Source organism: Salvelinus alpinus, chromosome 2 (assembly GCF_045679555.1).
Source record: "Salvelinus alpinus chromosome 2, SLU_Salpinus.1, whole genome shotgun sequence".
Classification (NCBI taxonomy): Eukaryota; Metazoa; Chordata; class Actinopteri; order Salmoniformes; family Salmonidae; genus Salvelinus; species Salvelinus alpinus.
In genome coordinates, this window is record NC_092087.1 from 18,155,899 (window position 1) to 18,173,414 (window position 17,516).

General features: G+C 42.1%; 1 long non-coding RNA gene and 1 pseudogene across 8 annotated transcripts; one reads left to right on the forward strand and one right to left on the reverse strand.

Moving 5' to 3' along the window:
• Positions 1 to 4,647: 4,647 nt before the first annotated feature.
• LOC139555217 (phosphopantothenate--cysteine ligase-like) lies at positions 4,648 to 7,321 on the forward strand (annotated as a pseudogene).
• Positions 6,996 to 13,861, reverse strand: LOC139555225 (uncharacterized). Of its 8 annotated transcripts, none has more exons than XR_011670963.1 (7): positions 13,688 to 13,861; positions 11,601 to 11,650; positions 11,327 to 11,383; positions 8,852 to 9,156; positions 7,522 to 7,641; positions 7,389 to 7,435; positions 6,996 to 7,075 (listed from the first exon to the last, which is right to left on the reverse strand). It is a non-coding gene; the product is annotated as an uncharacterized lncRNA (long non-coding RNA). The 8 variants fall into 8 exon arrangements; XR_011670964.1 differs by having other exon boundaries at positions 8,852 to 8,947; positions 9,125 to 9,156; positions 11,473 to 13,861; XR_011670959.1 differs by having other exon boundaries at positions 11,327 to 11,650.
• Between the last annotated feature and the right edge of the window lie 3,655 nt (positions 13,862 to 17,516).

Genomic DNA, 17,516 nt, shown 5'->3' on the forward strand with positions numbered 1-17,516 from the left:
ATACAGTTTTGGGTTGGGTAACAGAGCCTCCAGTGGGTTCTCATTGAAAATGCTTCACTTGAGCTACAAACAGGTTGCCAATCATATTTCCCATCACAAATATGTGATGGGGATAAGCAAATGATCTACAATTACATTGTGTGTTGAATGTAGCCATAGCCAAATACGGAGACATAGATCCCACGCTGTCAATACAGTAGCTGGTCACTGTGTAATTGTGCGGTTGCCATTTGTATCACTTCAGGTTAATGTGTAGACTCTTTGTATGTAATCAGACTAAATCAAATTACATTTTATTTGTCACATGCGCCGAATACAACAGGTGGAGACTTTATGATGCTTACTCACGAGCCCTTTCCCAACAATGTAGTGTTAAGTAAGAAAAATTTGCAAAAAATTGAAAAGGAAATAGTAACACAAAATAACAATAATGAGACGATATACACAAGGAGTACCGGTACCTAGTCAATGTGCAGTGGTACGAGGTATTTGAGGTAATTTAGGTATTATGTACACTATCATTCAAAAGTTTGGCTTGGGGGTAGAAGCTGCTTAGAAGCCTCTTGGACCTACACTACTGTTCAAAAGTTTAGGGTCACTTAGAAATGTTCTTGTTTTTGAAAGAAAAGCACATGTTTTGTTCATTAGGAGGGCATGTTGTCCGGTCCTCTGGCAGTCTCTATGGGGGTACCACAGGGTTCAATTCTCGGGCCGACTCTTTTCTCTGTATACATCAATGATGTTGCTCTTGCTGCGGGCGATTCCCTGATCCACCTCTACGCAGACGACACCATTCTATATACTTCCGGCCCTTCCTTGGACACTGTGCTATCTAACCTCCAAACGAGCTTCAATGCCATACAACACTCCTTCCGTGGCCTCCAACTGCTCTTAAACGCTAGTAAAACCAAATGCATGCTTTTCAACCGTTCGCTGCCTGCACCCGCACGCCCGACTAGCATCACCACCCTGGACGGTTCCGACCTAGAATATGTGGACATCTATAAGTACCTAGGTGTCTGGCTAGACTGCAAACTCTCCTTCCAGACTCATATCAAACATCTCCAATCCAAAATCAAAGCAAGAATCGGCTTTCTATTCCGCAACAAAGCCTCCTTCACTCATGCCGCCAAACTTACCCTAGTAAAACTGACTATCCTACCGATCCTCGACTTCGGCGATGTCATCTACAAAATAGCTTCCAATACTCTACTCAGCAAACTGGATGCAGTTTATCACAGTGCCATTCGTTTTGTTACTAAAGCACCTTATACGACCCACCACTGCGACCTGTATGCCCTAGTCGGCTGGCCCTCGCTACATGTTCGTCGTCAGACCCACTGGCTCCAGGTCATCTACAAGGCTATGCTAGGTAAAGTGCCGCCTTATCTCAGTTCACTGGTCACGATGGCTACACCCACCCGCAACACGCGCTCCAGCAGGTGTATCTCACTGATCATCCCTAAAGCCAAAACCTCATTTGGACGCCTTTCCTTCCAGTTCTCTGCTGCCTGCGACTGGAACGAATTGCAAAAATCTCTGAAGTTGGAGACTTTTATCTCCCTCAACAACTTTAAAAATCTGCTATCCGAGCAGCTAACCGATCGCTGCAGCTGTACATAGTCCATCTGTAAACTACCCACCCAATTTACCTACCTCACCCCCCATACTGCTTTTATTTATTTACTTTTCTGCTCTTTTGCACACCAGTATCTCTTCTTGCACATGATCATCTGATGATTTATCACTCCAGTGTTAATCTGCTAAATTGTAATTATTCGCTTTATTGCCTACCTCATGCCTTTTGCACACATTGTATATAGATTCTCTTTTTTCTACCATGTTATTGACTTGTTTATTGTTTACTCCATGTGTAACTCTGTGTTGTCTGTTCACACTGCTATGCTTTATCTTGGCCAGGTCGCAGTTGCAAATGAGAACTTGTTCTCAACTAGCCTACCTGGTTAAATAAAGGTGAAATAAATAAAATAAATAAAAAATTAAAATAACATCAAATTGATCAGAAATACAGTGTAGACATTGGTAATGTCGTAAATGACTATTGTAGCTGGAAACGGCAGATTTTCTATGGAATATCTACATAGGCCCATTATCAGCAACCATCACTCCTGTCTTCCAATGGCAAGTTGTGTTAGCTAATCCAAGTTGATCAAGGCTAATTTATCATTAGAAAACCATTTTGCAATTATGTTAGCACAGCTGAAAACTGTTGTCCTGATTAAAGAAGCAATATAACTGGCCTTCTATAGACTAGTTGAGTATCTGGAGCATCAGCATTTGTGGGTTTGAGTACAGGCTCAAAATGGCCAGAAACAAAGAACTTTCTTCTGAAACTCATGTCTATTCTTGTTCTGACAAATGAAGGCTATTCCATGAGAGAAATTGCCAAGAAACTGAATATCTTGTACAACGCTGTGTACTACTCCCTTCACAGAACAGCGCAAACTGGCTCTAACAAGAATAGAAAGAGGAGTGGGAGGCCCCGGAGCACAACTGAGCAAGAGGACAAGTACATTAGAGTGTCTAGTTTGAAAAATAGACGCCTCACAAGTCCTCAACTGGCAGCTTCATGAAATAGTACCCGCAAAACACCAGTCTCAATGTCAACCGTGAAGAGGCGACTCTGGGATGCTGGCCTTCTAGGCAGAGTTCCTCTGTCCAGTGTCTGTGTTCTTTCACCCATCTTAATCTTTTATTTTTATTGGCCAGTCTGAGATATGGCTTTTTCTTTGCAACTCTGCCTAGAAGGCCAGCTTCCCGGAGTCGCCTCTTCACTGTTGACATTGAGACGACTGTTTTGCGGGTACTATTTAATGAAAACATTTAAATTAGCCTTTTAAAATTATCAACTTGGATTAGCTAACACTCCATTGGAACACAGGAGTGATGGTTGCTGATAATGGGCCTCTGTATGCCTATGTAGATATTCCATAAATCTGCCATTTCCAGCTACAATAGTAATTTACAACATCTACACCGTATTTATGATCAATTTGATGTTATTTTAACAGACAAAAAAATATATATATTTCAAAAACAAGGAAATTTCTAAGTGACCCCAAACTTTTGAACATGTAGTTAGGGGCAAAAGTGAATAGAAAATCAGGATAGATCATAAGCAGAGTATCAGCAGCGTTTGTGAAGAGTGTGTGTGTGTGTGAGTGTGTGGGTAGAGTCCAGTGAGTGTGCATAAAGCCGGTGCAAGAGTCAGTCCAAATAAAAAGGGGTCAATGCAAATAGTCTTGGTAGCCATTTGATTAACTGTTCAGCAGTCTTATGGCTTGGGGGTAAAAGCTGTTCAGGTGCCTTTTGGTCCTAGACATGGCGCTCCGGTACCGCTCGCTGTGAGGTAGCAGAGAGAAAGTTCTAGGACTTGTGTGGTTGGAGTCTTTGACAATTGTTATGGCCTTCCTCTGACACCGCCTGTTATAGAGGTCTTGGATGGCAGGGAGCTAGGCCCCAGTGATGTACTGGGCTGTACGCACTACCCTCTGTATCGCTTTACGGTCGGATGCCAAGAAGTTACCATACCAAACAGTGATGTAACCCGTCAAGAAGCTCTCAATGGTGCAGCTGTTGAACCTTTTGAGGGTCCATGCCAATCACTACATTCTCTCAGGCCTTTGATTGAACTGTGCCCCTGTTCTCACCTGGGTTTGTGTGTGCTATATGAAAGAGGAGTACAGCCTCTGCCAAGAGATGTGGGCTTGTAGGAAGTGCACTTGTCCTGTCGCTGGTTGAAGCCTAGCTCCAGCTGTTCCCCTCAATCACTTCATTGCTGGCAGCGGTGGGGTGATACTGCAGTCTCTCAGGCTTTTGTCTGATGTTTGCCTTACTGGTGTAGCCTTCTACTGAGGCTTACTATGGCCTCTCCCAAAAGGTCTGGACCTTAATAGCACAGGGGGGACGTTTGCTTGCCCTGTAGGTACAGTATCTAAGACCGCTCAATCACTGCATAGGTTATTATTATATCTGCCAAAATTGTTTAAGTGTGATAACTGACACACAATGTATAGGCTAGCAACAACATTTGATTGTTGTAAGGAAAAGTCTTCTGACAATTCAACTTCCACGACGTTAGGTGGCGACATAGTTCTGAGTTGTTTAAATTGCAATGGAATAGATAATAGAAGACGTCACGCCAGACATCAGGAAGTCGACCACTACTTCTCAGTCATCAGTGACTGCTTTCTCTCGGTGTCTTTAAAAGTAAGTAATGTTTCTATTAATAAGATTCATTGAAATATTAAGCTAATTCACTGACAACTGCAACACGAGCCGAATGATCTTAGGTGCGTTCCCCATGCCAATGAACATCCTAGTAGCAACGAATGTGAACCGCATTCCAGTGCACAATTTGCATGGCTAACGTTAGCAGCTGTAAAGTGTAGTTTGAAGTTGTAGCTAGTAGACAAAAGTGAGTCTAACATAATTATCCCATATGCCAACCAGGCAAGTAATCAACTAGTGACTACTATTCGTCCCCTCAAAAGTTTATGGTCACAATTATCCTATTCCTACCAAAACGTTTAAAAGTAACTCTGAAAACAATGGCTCCGCTCCTCCCACACCTTACTCCGACATTTGTCCCATTTGTTCAATGTCATTTTTGTTTTGTAGATTTATGTCTCCCCGGCTTGACCAGGCATGGCAGACCCCTGGACCCTCACTGTAGATGGGAAGCTGTCTGACGAGTTTTCCCTTCCCTCCCATGTAGGGGAGGTCAAAGGGCAGATGACAGCTTTTGCTGATCACCTCAGGAGGCACCAAAGTCCCCCTGGAGTCTTGCACTATCTGCTTCCTGGATAACTTCAGCAGTGGCCAGCGCGGAGCCTCTTCGGCAGAGTACTTACTAGTCAGGCTACGCTGTGATCTTCCAGCACAGACACCCCTCCTTATATCCCTTCACACACCTTTACTCTGGGATTAATCTGCTGAACAATAGAGCGGAGGGTTCTGGCTGTGGCCAAGTCATGGTCAACCAGCAGGCACTTCCGAACATTGGCAAAGTCCTGATGCGGTAAAAGAAGCACGGCTTCTTCTGCCTGTGGCCTTCAGCACCCTGTCTGAGTACCTGCACCTCCTCAAAGCTGCAGCACAGGCACTCAGCCCCATATGTAGGTACTGACACTCAACTAGAAGTAGTAGCAGGGCTTATCAGGGTGTACAATACATGCATGTGCTGGTATATTAAACATGCACTCTGTGTTCACTCCCCTCTCAGGGTCCAAGGCCATGTTTTATTTGGCTGCAGCAGTGTCAGATTTTTACATTCCAGCATCAGAAATGCCAGAGCACAAAATCCAGTCCTCCAATGGACCACTTCAGGGGAGTAAAGAAAGCCATCAAATACAAAAGCACATGCTCATTATCATTGATCCACTGTAAGCCAAGCCTCTTTTCTGTCCTATAGATCAGTACGAAGATGGTCTCCAAGATGTTGTCGCCGCTGGTGGACTGGGCTCCACAGGCATTTGGGATTTCCTTCAAGCTGGAGACGGACCCGTCCATCCTGCTGGACAGAGCTCGGCGGGCACTGGACAACAGGCTGTGGTGGCCAAAGTACTGGACACCAGACAAGGTTACGTAGTGGTGGTGACCCCTTACACTCATGCCGAGCTAGTACTTACGGATGAGGAAGCAAGCAGAGATGTGGAGATCGAGGACAGTATTGTCAGTAACCTGACCAGAGCTCACAGCCAAATCATAACCCAACAAGACTGAGACCCCAGAGGTGTTTTCATTAGTTGCAATGGAAACTTCACTCCAAACGTTATGCAACACAAACAAGTTACAACTGGACAAATTCATGGAGGTCCCTCCCCGTTTGATCTGTTTGCTTCCTAGAGTAAAAGGTCAAACGGTTTCCGTTGCAAATAATTTCTCACAGAATCTGACTAATGAATGCACTCCAGTAAACTGTGCTGCTTACTGGGAGGGCTGGCTTTGGTGGTCCGATGAAACACACTAACGTGTCGTACAAGTCCCTGGGGCAGGGCACTATCTCTACTTTCTTCTGAAATATTAATTAATGCTTGTCTAGTTTGGATCTTTATTTTATCTTGCAGGGCTTTCACCGTCCTAGATCAGACATTCATGTACATGCATAAGTAGGTTTCAGTACACACTCTCTGCCTTTAAAATCAAATATTTACATAATCACAGCAAAACAATCTTAAGCACCTTAACATCTTATGTCAGAAGGCAGATTACAACATATTGGTTGTGGAATGATAATGCCAACCAATGAATTGACTTAACCTCATAGCAGTTTGATTACAACAAAGCAGATTGTCAGAGTAATAATCACAGACAGTACATCAGTAAAGTAACAGACTCGGGACATTAAACCTTAACTGTATGTTGGTATTTTATGTGCTGGACAAATCACAAATCTACTCCAGAGGGAACTAGCAACAGTCTTCCTTGAAGGCATGACACCGCATACAGCTAGCTATAAGTGATAGTGTAATTTACTTGCAATTGCGTGGAAACGATTTGGTTGGTTATTTGAGTTTGACACTAAGTCCAGCACGAATACCAGACAGCTCTTCACTGTATCTTGTCTTCTCACAACAGACTTCACGAACCTGGAATACATTCAAGATTTTAATGTAGATTTGTTTAAAAAATACACTTGTTGGAATTCAATTTGATCCATAATTGACACTAGTTAAACTATACAAGTTGTCAATGAGTTAGCCAGATAACTTGCCTCAATATTCTTCAACAACCTAAGTTTATTTTTCTAAATGATTCAGAAAATCAACAGTTATTCCTGGTTGTTAATCAAAGTAAGCTGGCTAACTCATTGATTCTGCTTTGTAGTATACCCCTCAGAGGTCCTGAAAGATGTGCCTGCGGGAGGTGTAAGTAATGCCTGCAAAGCACTTATCATACATTGGATTTGTATACATTTTATACACTGCAACTTCAAGTTTAAAACGTAGTCTACAAACCTGTCCCTTTATGCGGATCTTGGCTCGTCTGAAATTCTCTCTGTTTGACTCGGATTGCGGTCAGTCTTCTTCCTCTTCGGTGTAAACCCTTTGTTCTTGGCCATTAGCGGATAGGATCGAGCAGCATGTACAAATTAGACGAAAGGTTTAAACCGGGAAGAGAAAACTCTAACATATAAAGTACAAGAATAATCTGATACGAAGGTCATGATTTGAAGTACTGGGTGAAAATGTTTTCTTAATATTGTGCTTTGTACAATGAGTATGGAAACTCATTGAGACATGGTAACAAGTAAATATTGTACATGAAGGCTAAGCTGTACAATAAATAATTACTGCTGTATACTTGTGTGTGTAACTAATTTCTACATGTTTAAAGGATATTACTCAGAGGGTGAGACACTGTACCTGGTAGGTAATGCGTCTCTTGGTATCCGGATCCAACTCCTCTTCATCTGCAACAAAGAAATAGATCTCCCATCAAGCCCTGCCCATCTCATTCCTACTCTGAACTTGAGTAAATGTACCTGGTAACACTCACCCTTCTCCTCAACCTGTAGGTCATATTCAGTTTCAGCCTCTCCATTCCTCTGTAGAAGTGCAGGGCAGCCTCTTCATCCAAATCAGATTATGATGGTTCAGTCCCAGCCTCTTCAGACACCTGACAACATAGGGACCAATCCAGCTTAGATGTAGACTCAGCAAAATTACATTGCCACGAGCAGCACTTCAGATATTGCGATGAGTGAGATATCCCTCTCACACAGTATCTGCGCATGTGCATGGGTCTGCGTGGTAGCAATAGGACCAAAACAGCTGAGAAGTTTAGCCGCATGCTTCAATAATTACTTTGTGCATCTACATCATATTGCTGAGTGTACCTTTAAAGGGATACTTTGGGATTTTGGCAATGAGACCATTTATCTACTTCCCCAGAGTCAAATTAAATCATGGATAGCATTATGTCTCAGTGTACAGTATGAAGGAAGTTAGAGGTGGTTCCATGAGCCACTGCTAACTAGCATAAGCGCAATGAAGTCTATGGGTATCTACTAGCACACTAACAGATTTCTTTGCCATAATGACCATCGTTATGTTTGGAGGAAAAAGGGGGAGGCTTGCAAGCTGAAGAACACCATCCCAACCTTGAAGCAAGGGGGTGGCAGCATCATGTTGTGGGAGTGCTTTGCTGCAGGAGGGACTGGTGCACTTCCCAAAATAGACGGCATCATGATGAAGAAAAATAATGTGGATATATTGAAGCAACATCTCAAGACATCAATCAGGAAGTTAAAGCTTGGTCGCAAATGGGTCTTCCAAATGGACAATGACCCCAAGCATACTTCCAAAGTTGTGGCAAAATGGCTTAAGGACAACAAAGTCAAGGTACTGGAGTGGCCATCACAAAGCCCTGACCTCAATCCTATAGAAAATTTGTGGCCAGAACTGAAAAATCGTGTGCGAGCAAGGAGGCCTACAAACCTGACTCAGTTACACCAGCTCTGTCAGACGGAATGGGCCAAAATTCACCCAACTTATTGTGGGAAGCTTGTGGAAGGCAACCCGACATGTTTGAACCAAGTTAAACAATTTAAAGGCAATGCTACCAAATACTAATTGAGTGTATGTAAACTTCTGACCCACTGGGAATGTGATGAAAGAAGTAAAAGCTGACATAAATCATTATCTCTACTGTTATTCTGACATTTCACATTCTTAAAATAAAGTGGTGATCCTAACTGACCTAAGACAGGGAATTTGTACTAGGATTAAATGTCAGGAATTGTTGAAAACTGAGTTTAAATGTATTTGGTTAAGGTGTATGTAAACTTCAGACTTCAACTGTACACTTAATTGCTGATAATGTATACCTGAAGAAGGTTTAGGTCATAGTCCTCCTCACTAAGATAGGCAGCCAATTGTCTCTGAATATTCTTAGCTTCTTCATCCTCTGCCTCCACTTCTTGCTGAGATTTTCCCTCGGCAACAACAAAGTAGTTTAGTTGTTTCAAGGAAACAGCCTTCGTCAAACAAACTATGACCTTTATTCTCCAGACAGGTTCAAAATTCAACTCACTGGGAATCATAGTAGAATACAGGTAATGGTCTCAATAGTATGAATTTACTAAATGGAAAATACTTACTTCCCACATCATTAGAATCATAAAACATCTTCCTGTTTCCCCATGCCATGTCATTGGAGAGAAGACACCACATTTATGATGTTAACTCAGCAAAATACACATGCACAAACAAACATGACGGAAAACGTATAGCTAAGACGGGTCAACGGCTGAGTAGGTACAGTAACTGTTACAATAGATTGTGACATCATCACTCCCAACATTCTATAGGTCGTTATCAATAAGACCTCACAGTAAGGTACAGAGCATTCGATTTGCCTGCTGGGGGGCAGGGAGAACCCCAGCTCCGCTAAAACCACTGACAACTGCGTGCCATTTTCAAGGGATTGCTAAATAAATAACTATTTGGTTGTAATATCATCACCTCTTGAAAAGCATAGTCAGAACAACAAATGTCTGATTATTACATGCAAAGGAAGTGGGTATTTTCCATTTAGTTGTGCACATTTAGCTCTATCATCAGAGTTACACAGCAAGTATCCACATGCTTTTCATGATCAGTAAACATCAATTGACCAAGCAACAGTACCAGTCAAAAGTTTGGACACACCTTGCCCTATTTGGTAAAAGACCAAGTCCATATTATGGCAAGAACAGCTCAAATAAGCAAAGAGAAATGACAGTCCATCATTACTTTAAGACATGAAGGTCAGTCAATCCAGAACATTTCAAGAACTTTGAAAGTTCCTTCAAGTACAGTCCCAAAAACCATAATGCGCTATGATGAAACTGGCTATCATGAGAACCACCACAGGAAAGGAAGACCCAGAGTTATCTCTGCTGCAGAGGATACGTTCATTAGATTTACCAGCCTCAGATTGCAGCCCAAATAAATGCTTCACAGAGTTCAGGTAACAGACACATCTCAACATCAACTGTTCAGAGGAGACTGGGTGAATCAGGCTTTCATTGTCGAATTGCTGCAAAGAAACTACTACTAAAGGACTCCAATAAGAAGAAGAGACTCGCTTGGGCCAAGAAACACAAGCAATGGACATTAGACCGGTGGAAATCTGTCATTTGGTCAGATTTTTGGTTCCAACCGCTGTGTCTGTGAGACGCAGAGTAGGTGAATGGATGATGTGGTTCCCACCGTGAAGCATGGAGGAGGTGTGATGCTGTGGGGCTGCTTTGCTGGTGACAATGTTTGTGATTTATTTAGAATTCAAGACACACTTAACCAGCATGGTTACCACAGCATTCTGCAGCGATACGCCATCCCATCTGGTTTGCGCTTTGTGGGACTATCATTTGTTTTTCAACAGGACAATGACCCAACACACCTCAAGGCTGTGTAAGGGCTATTTGACCAAGAAGGAGAGTGATGGAGTGGTGCATCAGATGACCTGGCCTCCACAATCACCCGACCTCAACCCAATTGAGATGGTTTGGGATGAGTTGGACCGCAGAGTGAAGGAAAAGCAGCCAACAAGTTCTCAGCATATGTGGGAACTCCTTCAAGACTGTTGGAAAAGCATTCAAGGTGAAGCTGGTTGAGAGAATGCCAAGAGTGTGCAAAGCTGTCATCAAGGCAAAGGGTGGCTATTTTAAATCATCTAAAATATATTCTGATTTGTTTAACATGCCTTGTGTTACTTCATAAATGTTGATGTCATCACATATCAATTATGATTGATGGACCACATCAAATTGGCTAGCTAGCTAATAACAGATCACATCAATGGCTAGTTAACAAGCAAACGTTCAGGGGATGAACTAGATGGCTATATATTTGATTTACTTGCCATCTATAGTGGTGATGACAGTAGTCCAACTGACAACTTTACCATGACGAAGACTTGCCGATATCAAGCTCTTACCAAAAGCTTAATCTCTGATGAAGCATGCTAAATGACAGGTGTCAAATATATAGGCTACTCTCACGTATATGAAAATAAATAATCAATTGATGTTTACTGATCCTGAAAAGCATGCAATTACTTGCTGTATAACTCTGATGATAGAGCTAAATGGGGAATAATCACAAATGTGTAGTTCTAACTATGCTCTTCAAGATGTGGTGATATTAAAACAAAATAGTTTAAATTTATTTAACAATCCCTTGAAAACAGGACGTAGTTCTCAATGGTTTTAGCAGAGCTGGGGGACTCCTTGCCCCCCGGCAGCCAAATCGAACGCTCTGCACCGTATTGTGCCGTTTTGCTGCTAATGACTCATACTCTTTACTTGCAGTTGACTCACCTCTTCATCACCATCCTCCTGGTCACTGTCCATCTGAACACCACATGCCATGAGTTTCTATGGTGGCAAAGAGAAACAACAATAAGACTCACTGAGTAGGGCTCAAAGATTTCAGCAAAGAAGTTTAACTATGAAAATAGACTCACCGAGATTTTGGCATCATAGAACTCATCAACCTTGTCCTTCATATACTGTGAGGACCTCTTTTGAAAAGATTGTATATTGAGGAGATTTAATGGAAACTTGAAATTGGTCTAAAGCAGTGGTCACCAACCTTTTCTGAGTCAAGATCCCTTTCGCAGTCAAAAAGCAAGCTGAGATCTGCTGCTCAGATAAAAAAAATAACATGACTTAAAAAATGAGATTAAATGAATAAAACAGTTGTTGGAATGAGGTTTGTGTAGTAGGCCTAATAGCCTATATTTCCACAGCATACTGGCTATATGCCTGGCCTGCCAATATTGTTCTTCTCAGACCATATTATATTTCAAAACTCGAGCTTTGACTCCAGCAAAATAGATCAGTTGGTGGAGCACTTGCAAGGTACAGCTGAGCATAAATTGAAATAAGTTGCTTTTTTATTTTACTGGACTGATGCATCTGATGGTCATGGTGTTTTCAAAACTGGGAATCCCAGTTAAATAAATGCTGCCAAATCATGACGTCAGTCATTTTTAGGTCGGAAAGTCTGAGCTCTAGAAAGAGGCCAGAGTTTCCGCCTTCGAATTCCGTGTTGGATAACCATTTAAAACAATATCTCGGTTGGATCTTGTTTTTTCCCCCCCAGAGTTCCCAGTTGTCTTGAACGCACTGAAGTCGAAAATCAGAGCTACCAGTTGTTTTGAACATGGCATTTGTCTCAGCGGATGTAAGGAGAGAGCAGTAGAGGGTCCGTCTCTCACTGTCCCTGCTCTATCATTCCTTTCCTCCAGTGACACTGACGCCAAAACTTGAGTTGCACTGCACAAATTCATGTTGTTCTTATGACCTAAGATGGTGAAATATTCCTCAATATTAAATTTAGACATTCATTTCGCACACACTTTATATATTAATTGACTTACAGTAATAGATTTTCTCATATTGGTCCCCTGTGGGAATCAAACCCACAACCCTGGCGTTGCAAGCGCCATACTCTACCAACTGAGCCACACAGGATGAGATTCTAATAATAATAAAAACGAAGAACTATCTAATAGGGCATTTTGTGTTTTGTAAGTGTTCAATAAAAACAGTTAACAGTGTAGAATATAAACTTAAGAAATTAACTCACTCGTAAAAAAAAAAAAAGCAGCTCGTGGCTGTATTCTTTGACAGTCTCTCTGGTCATGGTTTTAAAAGTGGTGAAATCTCACCTAGTCTAGTATCAAACTTTTCTGTGGCCGAAGTATTGGAAACTGTAGGAACGGTGACTTGAGCTATCCGATTGGCTAGCACAGTAGGCGAACTCGATTTAGCCACAGATCTCCCGGTCCGCCTGCAGGCAGAATTAGTCTTCTCAGACAAATGAAATGGTTCAAAATGGGAACACTTTGCCATACCCGGTGCGCAGGGCTTCTTATTAATCAAGTGCAGCTAACTCCAACAGCCCAACAAGAATAGCATACAAAAACGAGCAAAAAAGCCTTTGGCTCTTCTACAGAAATGTTTGGTGATCGACTAGGAAAGCTTTGACGATGAACCAGTTGATTGCGACGGACCGGTTGGTGACCACTGGTCTAAAGCAACAATGACAACTATCGGTCAAGTAAAGGACACACTCCATATAAGCATTGTTGACAATCAACTTTGTGCAGATGTTGATGGCTATGATATGAAAGTAATCATAATTCTGTTCACACAGGCATCTCCATTACATCTACCGATAACATACTGTACCTTATCTAGGACAGGCATGTCTTTGTACGCTTCAGGGTCATATTTGTCATACTGTTCCTTCACATTTGTAGCGCGTTTGCTTCTGAGCGGAGCAATAGCAAAAATCGTCACATCCAAGCCAGGTCAAACAATGCAATCCTTCCACCCGAGTTTAATCCACTCCAAATCACATTTTTTCAAATCAAATTGTATTGGTCGCACACACATAGAGCAGACGTTATTACGGGTTAGCGAAATGCATATATCCACATTAATACAAATAAAATTGTATTGGTCACATACACATGATTAGCAGATGTTAATGCGAGTGTAGCGAACAAAATAGATCAGTTGGCGAAGCACTTGCAAGGCACAACTGAGCATACATTGATCTAAACTAGAGCTACAATCCTGCGATTTCCTGTGGCAATTCAAAGGTAAAACGTTTAGCTACTATATCGATCTTGAACTAAAGTTAACTTAAATTAAATCTAGCTAACGTACCTTAGTGCTCGAACCATTTTGAGTAGAACCTTTTAAATTGGTTTGAAATGTGTTCTTCCAAACGTGAATACACGCTAATACTAGCTACTGAAGCGGAACATTACTATTTGTCTTAAAGGCAAACAAACTGAAAATATGCCTTTTCTCTAATAGAGCCCCACAGTGGAGGTGACATAATACCCATACAACCTAGCGGTCAGACAGGGAAATGGCTCCAATCGTTTTTCCAGCATTAATTTTTCCTATAGGAGATTTTAGAAGCACTTAAAGTAAGGGATGTGTTTCTTGTAGGCTAACCCTTGCGTGACATTTTGATAACCATGTAAATCTCTTTCGAACAAGGTGATGAGATGAATGTAATTTATTATTATATTCAACATAATGTTTGAATAATTTCCACCCACCTACATAATAGTGACTCATCCAGTTGATGGGTATTTTTTACATTCTCTACGCCAGGTATTCCCAAAATGGGGCTACGTGCGATGCCGTCGGGGGTACGCCAAATAAAAATGCGATTCACATTTATCATTTTTTATTTTGTACAAAAAAATCTTCACATTTTCAAACAGTCCATTTAGTAAAGCCTGTGTCCATAGAGACACATACCAGCTCTACTGATAATCCTGCTACTACCAGCAGTACTACACCTGTAGCTGTCGACAACACCAAGTTGTTCTGCTTTCACGAGCACATGCTAGCATTGGTAATTCTACATTTGTTGTTAGCTCAGCTAGCATGGACACTGACAGTTGTGAATCTCATGTGTAACGGATGTGAAATGGCTATCTAGTTAGCGGTGGTGCGCGCTAATAGCCTTTCAATCGGTGACGTCACTTGCTCTGAGACCTTGAAGTAGTGGTTCCCCTTGCTCTGCAAGGGCCGTGGCTTTTGTGGAGCGATGGGTAACGATGCTTCGTGGGTGTCAGTTGTTGACATGTGCAGAGGGTCCCTGGTTCGCGCCCGGGTCGGGGCGAGGGGACGGACGTAAAGTTATACTGTTACATTGATGCTGTTGACCCGGATCACTGGTTGCTGCGGAAAAGGAGGAGATCGAAAGGGGGGTGAGTGTAACGGATGTTAAATGGCTATCTAGTTAGCGGTGGTGTGCGCTAAAATCCTTTCAATCGGTGACGTCACTTGCTCTGAGACCTTGAAGTAGTGGTTCCCCTTGCTCTGCAAGGGCCGTGGTTTTTGTGGAGCGATGGGTAACGATGCTTCGTGGGTGTCAGTTGTTGACATGTGCAGAGGGTCCCTGGTTCGCAGAGGGAACAGACGTAAAGTTAAACTGTTACACATGCAGCCGAAGAGCTACTGTCCCCTTACCTGGGAAAGCACCGAACAACAGACAGGGACGTTGGACCATCGAAGAGGTGCAAATATGATGAGAACTACATTGATTTGGGGTTCACTTATATTGGGAGTAGTGCCTTTCCTCAGCCACAGTGTGTTATATGTGCAAAAGTACTATCTCACAACTCGATGAAACCTTTACTCTTGTGCAGACGTTTAGAAACAGAACATGCCAATTTATAAATAAGCGACAGGAGTTTTTTGAGTGAGAATTAAGACGACTTTCAAGTAGTAAGACATGTATTAAAGAAACAGATACCATTAATAAGAAGGTGCTAGAAGCGTCTTGTATGGTGAGCTACCGAGTGGCTAGGACAGGCAAGCCCCATACTATTGTGGAGGACTTAATTCTTCCTGCTGCCGCGGATATGGCTGGGACAATGCTGTGGGAAAAGGCCAAAAAAACGATACAGACAATGCCTTCATCAAACAACACTGTTTCACGATGCATCAGTGACAAGACAGGAGATGTTATGAAACAATTACTGCTTCGCATACAAGCCAGTGAATACAGCTGGATGAGTCAACAAAGTCAACAGCTCCTGGTATATGTCCGTTACATTTATGGGGGGTCAATTAAGGAAGACATCCTCTTCTGCAAACCACTGGAAACCAGGACAACGGGAGAGGATATTTTTAAAGTACTGGACAGCTTTGTGACATCAAATGGACTTAGGTGGTCAAGATGTGTTAGTATCTGTACTGATGGCGCAAAAGCCATGACAGGGAGACATAGCGGAGTGGTAACGCGTGTGCAAGCAGTTGCTCTTGACGCCACTTGGGTACACTGCAGCATCCACGAGAGGCTCTTTCTGCAAAGGGAATGCCTGACAGCTTGAAAGACGTTTTGGACACTACAGTGAAAATGGTTAACTTTGTTAATGCAAGACCCCTGAACTATTGTGTATTTTCTGCACTATGCAATGATATTGGCAGCGACCATGAAATGCTTTTACAACATACAGAAGTGCGCTGGTTGTCAAGGGGCAAAGTATTGACACGTTTTTTTGAATTGCGAGACGAGCTTAAAGTTTTCTTTCCTGACCATAATTTTCACTTGTCTGACTGCTTGCATGATGACGAGTTTCTCACACGACTGGCCTGTCTGGGTGATGTTTTTTCTCACCTGAATGATCTGAATCTAGGATTACAGGAACTCTCCGCAGCTATATTCAATGTGCGGGACAAAATTGAGGCTATGATTAAGAAGTTGGAGCTCTTCTCTGTCTGCATTAACAAGGACAACACACAGGTCTTTCCATCATTGTATGATTGTTTGTGTGCAAATGAACTCAAGCTTACGGACAATGTCAAATGTGATATAGCAAAGCACCTGAGGGAGTTGGGTGCGCAATTACACAGGTACTTTCCCGAAATGGATGGCACAAACAACTGGATTTGTTATCCCTTTCATGCCCTGCCTCCAGTCCACTTACCGATATCTGAACAAGAGAGCCTCATCGAAATGGCAACAAGGGGTTCTGTGAAAATTTTGAATTTAATCAGAAGCCCATGCCAGATTTCTGGATTGGGCTGCGCTCAGAGTATCCTGCCTTGGCAAATCGCACTGTTAAGACACTGATGCCCTTTGCATCCACAAAGCTATGTGAGAGTGGATTCTCGGCCCTCACTAGCATGGAAACTGAATACAGGCACAGACTGTGTGTGGAAAATTATTTAAGACTGAGACTCTCTCCAATACAGCCAAACATTGCAGAGTTATGAGCATCCTTTCAAGCACACCCTTCTCATTAACCTGTGGTGAGTTGTTCACAATTTTCGATGAACAAATAAGGTTTTATATGTAAGATGGTTAAATAAAGAGCAAAATTATTGATTATTATTATTTGTGCCCTGGTCCTATAAGAGTTCTCTACACCATCTCAATACTGAGCCAGCTAACGGTAGCTGCTAAGCTAATAGCAACCCTACAGGCTTGACAGGCTAGCGTTAGCGAAGTTAGCTTAGCGTTAGCATATACAGTCTTTGTCAAAAAATACAACTCTTTAATATTTAACACTTGGATGGGGAGATGTCAGGGCCTAGAAAATATAAACAGAGTAGAAAATAAACCACAATATTACTTTAGAGGAGCTATAAGTCCAAATCAGAATATTAGCTGGCAACATTTTTTCTTATGGGCTGGCCTAGCTTAGCTGCAAACCCAGTCATCTCTATCCTTCTGAGACCCTGCAATTATTTTTTGTCATCTCAGTTCTGGGTCCGTATGTTTGACCCTATACAAGCCACTGTATTAAGTCCTATTGTCCCTTTGAGAGGACATTCTGGGCTTTTCAATGATGTCACATGTGTGGGAGTGTGACCTTGACAATTTTATCTTCCTGGTTCTTTAAAAAATGTGTTTGTAATTACTATGATTTTTCAAATTGTTTCTAGTAAGTTAATATCTCAAGAATAGTTCATGAGGATCGGACACTTTTTTTCAATTTTCTGCTAAAATGACACCCAAATCTAA